General features: G+C 44.5%; 1 non-coding gene across 1 annotated transcript; it reads right to left on the reverse strand.

Annotated features, from left to right (window-relative positions):
• Positions 1-3,683: 3,683 nt before the first annotated feature.
• On the reverse strand, positions 3,684-3,867 carry LOC119446916 (U2 spliceosomal RNA). The gene has a single exon (XR_005190849.1). It is a non-coding gene; the product is annotated as a U2 spliceosomal RNA (small nuclear RNA).
• Positions 3,868-7,210: the final 3,343 nt, after the last annotated feature.

Below are 7,210 nucleotides of genomic sequence, written 5' to 3' on the forward strand. Positions count from 1 at the left end.
CCGGTTCGGCTGAGTTCCGAATGTTCATCGCAGTGAAAATGTGGCACCTTCGTAATGTGACAACAGGATGCCGACACGATGCCTGCTTATCGCTCTAGTATCAGCCGAGCATTCAATGATGTCATGTTATATGCATATACCGCTCCGCGCACCTATGCTTCTTCCGGTGAACTCGCAGTCCCTTTAATATCAATCTATGATAAGGACACGCATTGCCTATATCGTTAGATTGCTCAATACTCTAGCTACGCCAATCAGTTGAAATAATTATTATAGTATTTCATTGATTGCGGGACATTAGGAAAAAAGCTTTTCAGATACGGAAGCTAAGTGCACTCATCTTCTTAAAAAGAAAGAGTCAGAATATTTGTAGTATATTATTTTTAAAAATAGCAGAAAATATGTGTAGCTCAATGTTTACACAACACAGACATTTCTAAAGGTACTTGGAATGTCTCGTTGTACAAGGAAAAGAATAACAAAAAGAAAAGGTTTTGAAAGATTCTTCATCCCGAATTCTTATTGGAAATCGTACCATGAAAGACGATGAGGCTAAATTGAGAAGATCCGTACATGACTGCGATGCGCTGGACTTTCTAAAATGTTGCAGCTACATACATGTGTAATTTGCCTATACGAATTCATTGTCGATGGCAGGGTTGTCCCGAAAATAAAGGCGAGATCATTACTTTGTTTTGCTTTTTTTTTTTCTCGAAACGAACGTATCAGCTAAGTTCTATAAAGGAAGGGACAACGTTTGTTCTACATGTTCTTGTGATTTCCTATAGTGCGTTTTACCTCATTTACATTCCTATGCGAGCATTTTTTTTCTTTGCCGCATTGTATTCCATTTCCTACCAATTGTCATGTCTTATTGAGGAGACGAGAACTATGAATGTTTCTCTTTACTTACATGCAGTACAGTTGGAGATAAAGGCAAAACGACACATCCTCCGGAAGTTCCGTGCAGAACAAGGCTTCCGTGCGGTAGCCAGAACGCCTTGAAGTTTTTAAACTTTTTCATTTTTGATCGGCGTTTCTGCTTTCCTTTTCATTATCCTCCTTAGCGCACAACAAAATCGCGCCATGTGACTAGGCGGCCTTATTTTTTCCCACTGTTCGAAGTGATTTCATGCCAACGTATCTTTCCACTATCAACGCTGTCGTAGTTGTCGGATGCTATAGGGTGTAATAAAAAGGCAATATCAAGGCCAGAGAACACGATCAATGCACGACATCTCTGATTATGTCTCCTGTCTCAGTATTCCCTGCACGCCGAAGCTTTCACAAAGCAGGCTCACGTTGCCAGACGTTGCTGCTTGAGACAGAACTTGAAACAGAGTGATTTTGCATGCCGTTCAATCTGCGTCTTGTTCTGCGAGATTCCTCCTTGAAATCTCAACGCTAAACGTTCTCGGCACTGCACGGAATGCCCCAGATATATAGCGCAGCCGCGTAATAAGAACAACGAGTACAAGTTTCCTGCAGGAGCAAAGTGATCGCTGTCCTTGGTCGCCGCCGACAAAAAGGAGCGCCTGAGCGGAATATGATGGCGTGTCAGAGTGCCTCATATAACAGAGTGGTGCCAAGACGCAAGGAAAAGAGAGAGAGAGAAAGAGAAAAATAAATAAAAAGAAAGCGAAGCTGTCTCGTAGGTAACTGCCGTGTGTCGGGAAGGCGATGGAATTTATCGCTCCTGTCGTTCTCGTCTGTCCGGAAAAAAAAAATGCTTTCGTTTATATTCCCTCCTCTTAGGTGTTTTCTGTAAACAAAGGAATGTGACGGTTGCACTCCTCGTGCTCGGGTTTGAGATTACCGTTGAAGGAAGAGGAATGACATAGAAATTGTGAAGCGAACGGCAATGAAGCATTACCTAAAATTTTACGGCAGTTAGCATTTGCAGGGCGTGTCTCTGAAGGAACATCCTGTGCTTAGCCCGATACATACATAAGCTTTCAACTCTACTCCTACTGAAATTCCGCTAATTTGATGCGTGATTTTTTCCGTCCGTAACAATTAATATGTCAACAATGTGTAATCTTGGACTGGATGTTGACTAGGCTCACTTATAATTTTTATTTCCAGCATATACCCTGCCCACGAATTAGTGATGTGTTTGCCGTAGTAACGGCTGGCTTAAATAGGTGGCGCACATAATATTAACATTAATATGCCGGCAGGTGTTAGTACCAAAAATTGCTATCAGCTGCAGCTTGCTCTGCGTTCGGTAAGAGTTTGCGAGATCACTACAGGGAAGGCATGTCTGGTGTTCTTCACCGATTGGACACAGGCTTCTCCCTGATAAAGCGATCTCAAAAGAAGCGAGGAGGACCCAAGACGCCGAATTAGGTCAACTGGGCAAAGGTCACGTTTGCGGTACGCGACATTTCAGTTTGCCCGCACAACAAATAGCCATGACATAGCCCACCCAAATTCCATTAAACCCATGTCCCAATCCTCTATCCGAGCGCATTCGTAAAGCCGGGATCTAAATCGATGGTTTAAATCCACGCAGTTATAGAACACGCAGCATGTGCTCCAGAGACGTACTATAGCAAATACGCTCGCTTCAATTGATAGCATCGCGTCGCGTCACTTTTTGAGGAAAGAGCTACTGGGATTGCAACGAGCATAGGCGTACGCTCCACCACAGAAATAGGCAGAGAATACTAATTACTGCTATTCAACTAAATATTCCCATTGCATCAGTCACCGAACACGCCTTTGATTTTAGTACATTTGTTTAGTCTACAAACAAGTCTTCAATTGTCTGCTGTCATAGTACATACACATAATTGTTAACGGGATATGTCCTTCTGTTCGGTCAGCACAAACTGGTCGCTTGCTGACATTGGGTGAACACCCCTTGAGGCTCACCCAGCCTTGGCACCCGCCGCAGATTACATCCAAGATAAGACGCATGGACAAGCATGCGCAGCCCCGACCGGACCAGAGAATCAAACGCACGCTCACCTGCCCACCCCTCTACTTAGTGTTAGCTTGATCCCGTTACCACGCGCTCAACATCCCTCCCCCATCTGCCCTAGCGCGCGCTTGATCACGTTACCTCCAACATTAACGCACGGAAGGACGGCGCGCATCAAGCCGCCTTCCTTCTCAGCTCACCGTCCTCACACTTTCCCTACCACCCACAGAATGCGGCGTTGGGCGCGATCTTATCGAATTTGCACTTTACACGGAACCTCACGGCGACGCCAACGCCAATGGCGAAAGTTCGCCGGGAGTGTCCATATAATTGATCGCATTAAAAATCTGTTTCCATCAGTCACTAGATTTGAAGTTTTTTTTTCTTTTGAGTGCAACAACCGCAATCGAAATTGGTACAGTGGTACGATTGGTACCGTGCAGTGGCCCATTTGGCACAATTGGTACCGGTTCAAATTAGCACCGTTCGCCGGAAGTGACGCATGACCTAGAGCGCTTGGCTCCTCGGCATAACCTCCAAGATAAGGCTGCGCCCACGGTGTTATGGGACTTACGTCATAGTGACAGCCACTAGGTGCCTGCGTCGTCTGCTTAGGTGCTGTTTAAAAGCGGCTAACAAGGAAACTATCCAATTATAGTGCTGCGAATTTGCCAAGATTGCTTTAGTGGCTTTATTGACAAATCTAGCCAAAGTGAAATACATTGAAACTGTATATGGCTAGTTTCCAGTGGATCAATGTCTATAGACTAAATATCTCGAAGATGTGCAATACTGGGCTGACCCACGGTGGAGGTGAAGCACGCTTCAAACACTCCGCCAACTTACAAAAATAGGTTTAATATCTTGGGTTCAAATACAACCCGTATCAGATATTAAGCTGATCAGAACAGATACTATATACCGACCCGCGTCGGTCATGTCTGCGTTCGCGCCATGCACGTGAACGCCATCCCGCGTATTCAAGCTAGTGCCTACCAATCTCAGCGTCTTCTGTCTCCTGCCGTCATGCTCTACGTAGGCTCTTTTCCTCAGTTCTGCTCTGACTGTGAAATGGGTAGGCAGCGTGTTGTACGGTCTGAAGAAGAACAGTGTGTCTGCCAAGAACGACGGCGTAATCAGAAAAGGGAATGGGCGCGGCGCCGGCGGAAGGAGACCACCGACGATGAGCTGGCCGCAGACGCTAAGAGTAAGCGTGCTGCTCGCCAGTACCGCGAGGCGAATAGAAATGTGAACCATCCAATGTGGCTCCGATCCCGCAAACTTGGAACACCTACCGCAGTGACTCAGTGACTAAGGCGTTGCGCTGCTGAGCACGCGGTCGCGGGATCGAATCCCGGTTGCGGCGGCCGCATATCGATGGAGGCAAATTGCGAAAACGCCCGTGTGCTTGCGTTATAGTGCACGTTAAAGAACCCCAGGTGGTCAAAATTAATCCGGAGCTCTCCACTATGGCGCGCCTCATAATCAGAACTGGTATTGGCACGTAAAACCACGGAAAGAAGAAGTAAACTTGGAACGTTTCACCGGAGTATTGGTCAATCATCACATACGCAGCTTCACTGGTCATCCACCTTCACAGAGTGGAATGGCACTGAATTTTTTTTTTGCTGCAGTTTCCCAATAACATAACCTTCTTAAGTCACAGAAACTCTAATAAAGTACGTAGCATGTGCTGTTAGGAGAATGCTTTTTTTTTTTCTTTGCGTACGTAATGCGTTTACGTTTGCCTGAAAGCGCTACCATAAAGGTATCTAATATAACAGACGAACAAACCTTCGATACAGACGTAGATCTCACAAGCTTACACGAGCTTTAGTTATTACATTTGCGACGGTAAAATAAATATTTTGTCACATTTTATTAAACACTCAGGGGGTTGTGAAAATATGCAATAGGCGACAATGCAACGGTACAACTCGAGTGCGTTGTTGACATGCCTGTAGAACGACATGTTGTATTGACTTCGAAACGACATGCGTAACGGAGTTGTGCATGTAAGCGAAAGCGGGGCCTGGTGGGATCTGCTGCCGTGCGAGAGCTTAGCGTCGTCTGAAGGTTTACATGCAGCAGTGACGCGCCCGGTAGGAGAGCCCTCTTCTTCTCCAGCTGTACGCTCTCCCTGTGACGGCTACAGGAGAGGGCTCCGGCACCACTACACGTGTACTGAATATGAAGGTTTAGATTTTGCGTACGCTAAGTTAGGGGACGCAAAACCACATGGCTTACAAAATAACGCAGAATGATACACAACAGAACCTCAAAGGAGTACAAGCGAGCGCAAGCCGGGTACGTGGTACGTACGAAACGATCCGTTTGGGTACCCGAACCCATTTACGTACGTAGAACCTAAAACTCTCTAATAACTCTCTTCTCTACCGAATTACGCAATCAAACAACAAACGTTCTCGAATTGTCATCACTGCAACAAATATTCGCCTTCAAGCGCATCCTTCCTGTAACAAAGCGTATACTTTCTAGAAGCGTTCGGCTAATCGCCTATATTGACAATCGTTGTCGATTTTATGTGCACTTTTTTTTAAAGCACTGCAGCCTTTCTTATGCTGGCCATGACGCGTATCCGATGATTGAAGCAGCAGTGGTGCTTGACTTTCGTTTTAAGCGTCTTCCTCCGAACGCATTTAGACGACTTCTCGACAAATCAAAGTGCATTGCGGTTCCCTTGGGTTTCGATTTTGTAAAGAAATCACCGTGTCACGTACAAAGTTAACTTGAACATTCTGCTTCGTCAAAAACGCCTGGTTACAATAAAACGACCATTTTTTTTTCACGCCATTATCCCACTCAGCTGAACAGTAGCGGCATGTGCTGGAACTCACAAAACAAGTCATAATAATTGCGATAGGAAACACCCAGCAGAATTTATAAAGGAGACATTATTCTACGTTGCATTTGCGCAACTTATTCCACAAAAAAATTTGAGAATTCGCTTCAAGCAGGGTGTTTCGACTGATATATCGTGTCTTTTTAAAATGATATTGGCGCAGAGAAAATGAAGTTTCTATTTTCGTTATCACTGTCTTGCTTTCACCTACGCATACGTTTATCGTTGCGTAACAGATTTATTTCATGGTGGACAGCGTCTGAAAGGCAAAAAATATCTTTATACATATCTGACAGCGCTTGTAGGAAACGTATAAATACAGCTCCTCTTTGGCTGTGAACCTTAGATTTACAATGCCGAAGGCTGTATAAAATGGAGTATACACAACAAAAAGCAGGAAAAGTTGGCGCGCAGTGTCTTGCACTTATCACGCAATTTCAATATGACCCAAGTATTCTTTATGTATATTTTGTTTTCAATCATACGATTTACCTGTACAAGTACTAGGCTATCTAACTTCATAATGACAGAAAAAAGCAATGTGTAAAGTACGTCGCGAAGATTTTAACGACTAAGGAAAGTTCATGTACATCAGTTTGTACAAGAGGTACCATTTATTATACAGTTAATACAAGGCACGTGGCTGTATATGCAAAACCGAAGAAAAGACCAGCAGAAACAAGGTAAACGAATGCCATACAACGAGGCTTTAACATTCATTAGATCAATTTTGTATTGAAGCAGCTGCTTTCCCCGTATACGCCTTAGGCACTAATCTGATAAGATCATATTTGATACTATATGATAATATCGGATCACTGAACATAAAAGCGTTTATTTTATCAATAAAGACAGCTGACGGCTTCTCCGTAGTCAGTGACAAGTGACATTAGCTAATGCCTACTCCGATTACTTGCGCACTTTTTTTTCTTTTTTTTTTTTTTGAGGAGGAGGTGAGGAGGGGAGGATTGAACTCCTAAACCTGAGGGGGGTGAGGGGGAGCCTTCTTTGCAGAGGTGCGACTGATAGCTGCGTCTGTAAAGAAATCAACCAATTGTTATTTGGCGGTGAATGTTCTCGGCAATACCGAGAATGCTGCTGGCGCAAACGGGGACATTTTGTACTCAACGTTACTGAAATTCCTCGCCTATAATCCTGTGTGCAAATGGTCCATTTGGGCTGCGAAACATCTGCTTCCTGTCTTAAGTAAGTTGTTTTCTGTGAGTTGGTATGTCACCGCGGCCTACGAACGTTGTCGAAAAACCAGTGCACTGTTCTATGGTCCGGTGACAATCGTACGGTAAACTATTTCTCTAAGTGCGTAGGAGGAACCTATTCTCCATTAGTGACAGTAGGAGCTCGTAGTGAGTGAGTTGGAGTAACATACTTAACGGAAAAAAATAGCTCAAAAAAGACGAGAC

Source organism: Dermacentor silvarum, chromosome 3, assembly GCF_013339745.2.
Source record: "Dermacentor silvarum isolate Dsil-2018 chromosome 3, BIME_Dsil_1.4, whole genome shotgun sequence".
Taxonomy (NCBI): Eukaryota; Metazoa; Arthropoda; class Arachnida; order Ixodida; family Ixodidae; genus Dermacentor; species Dermacentor silvarum.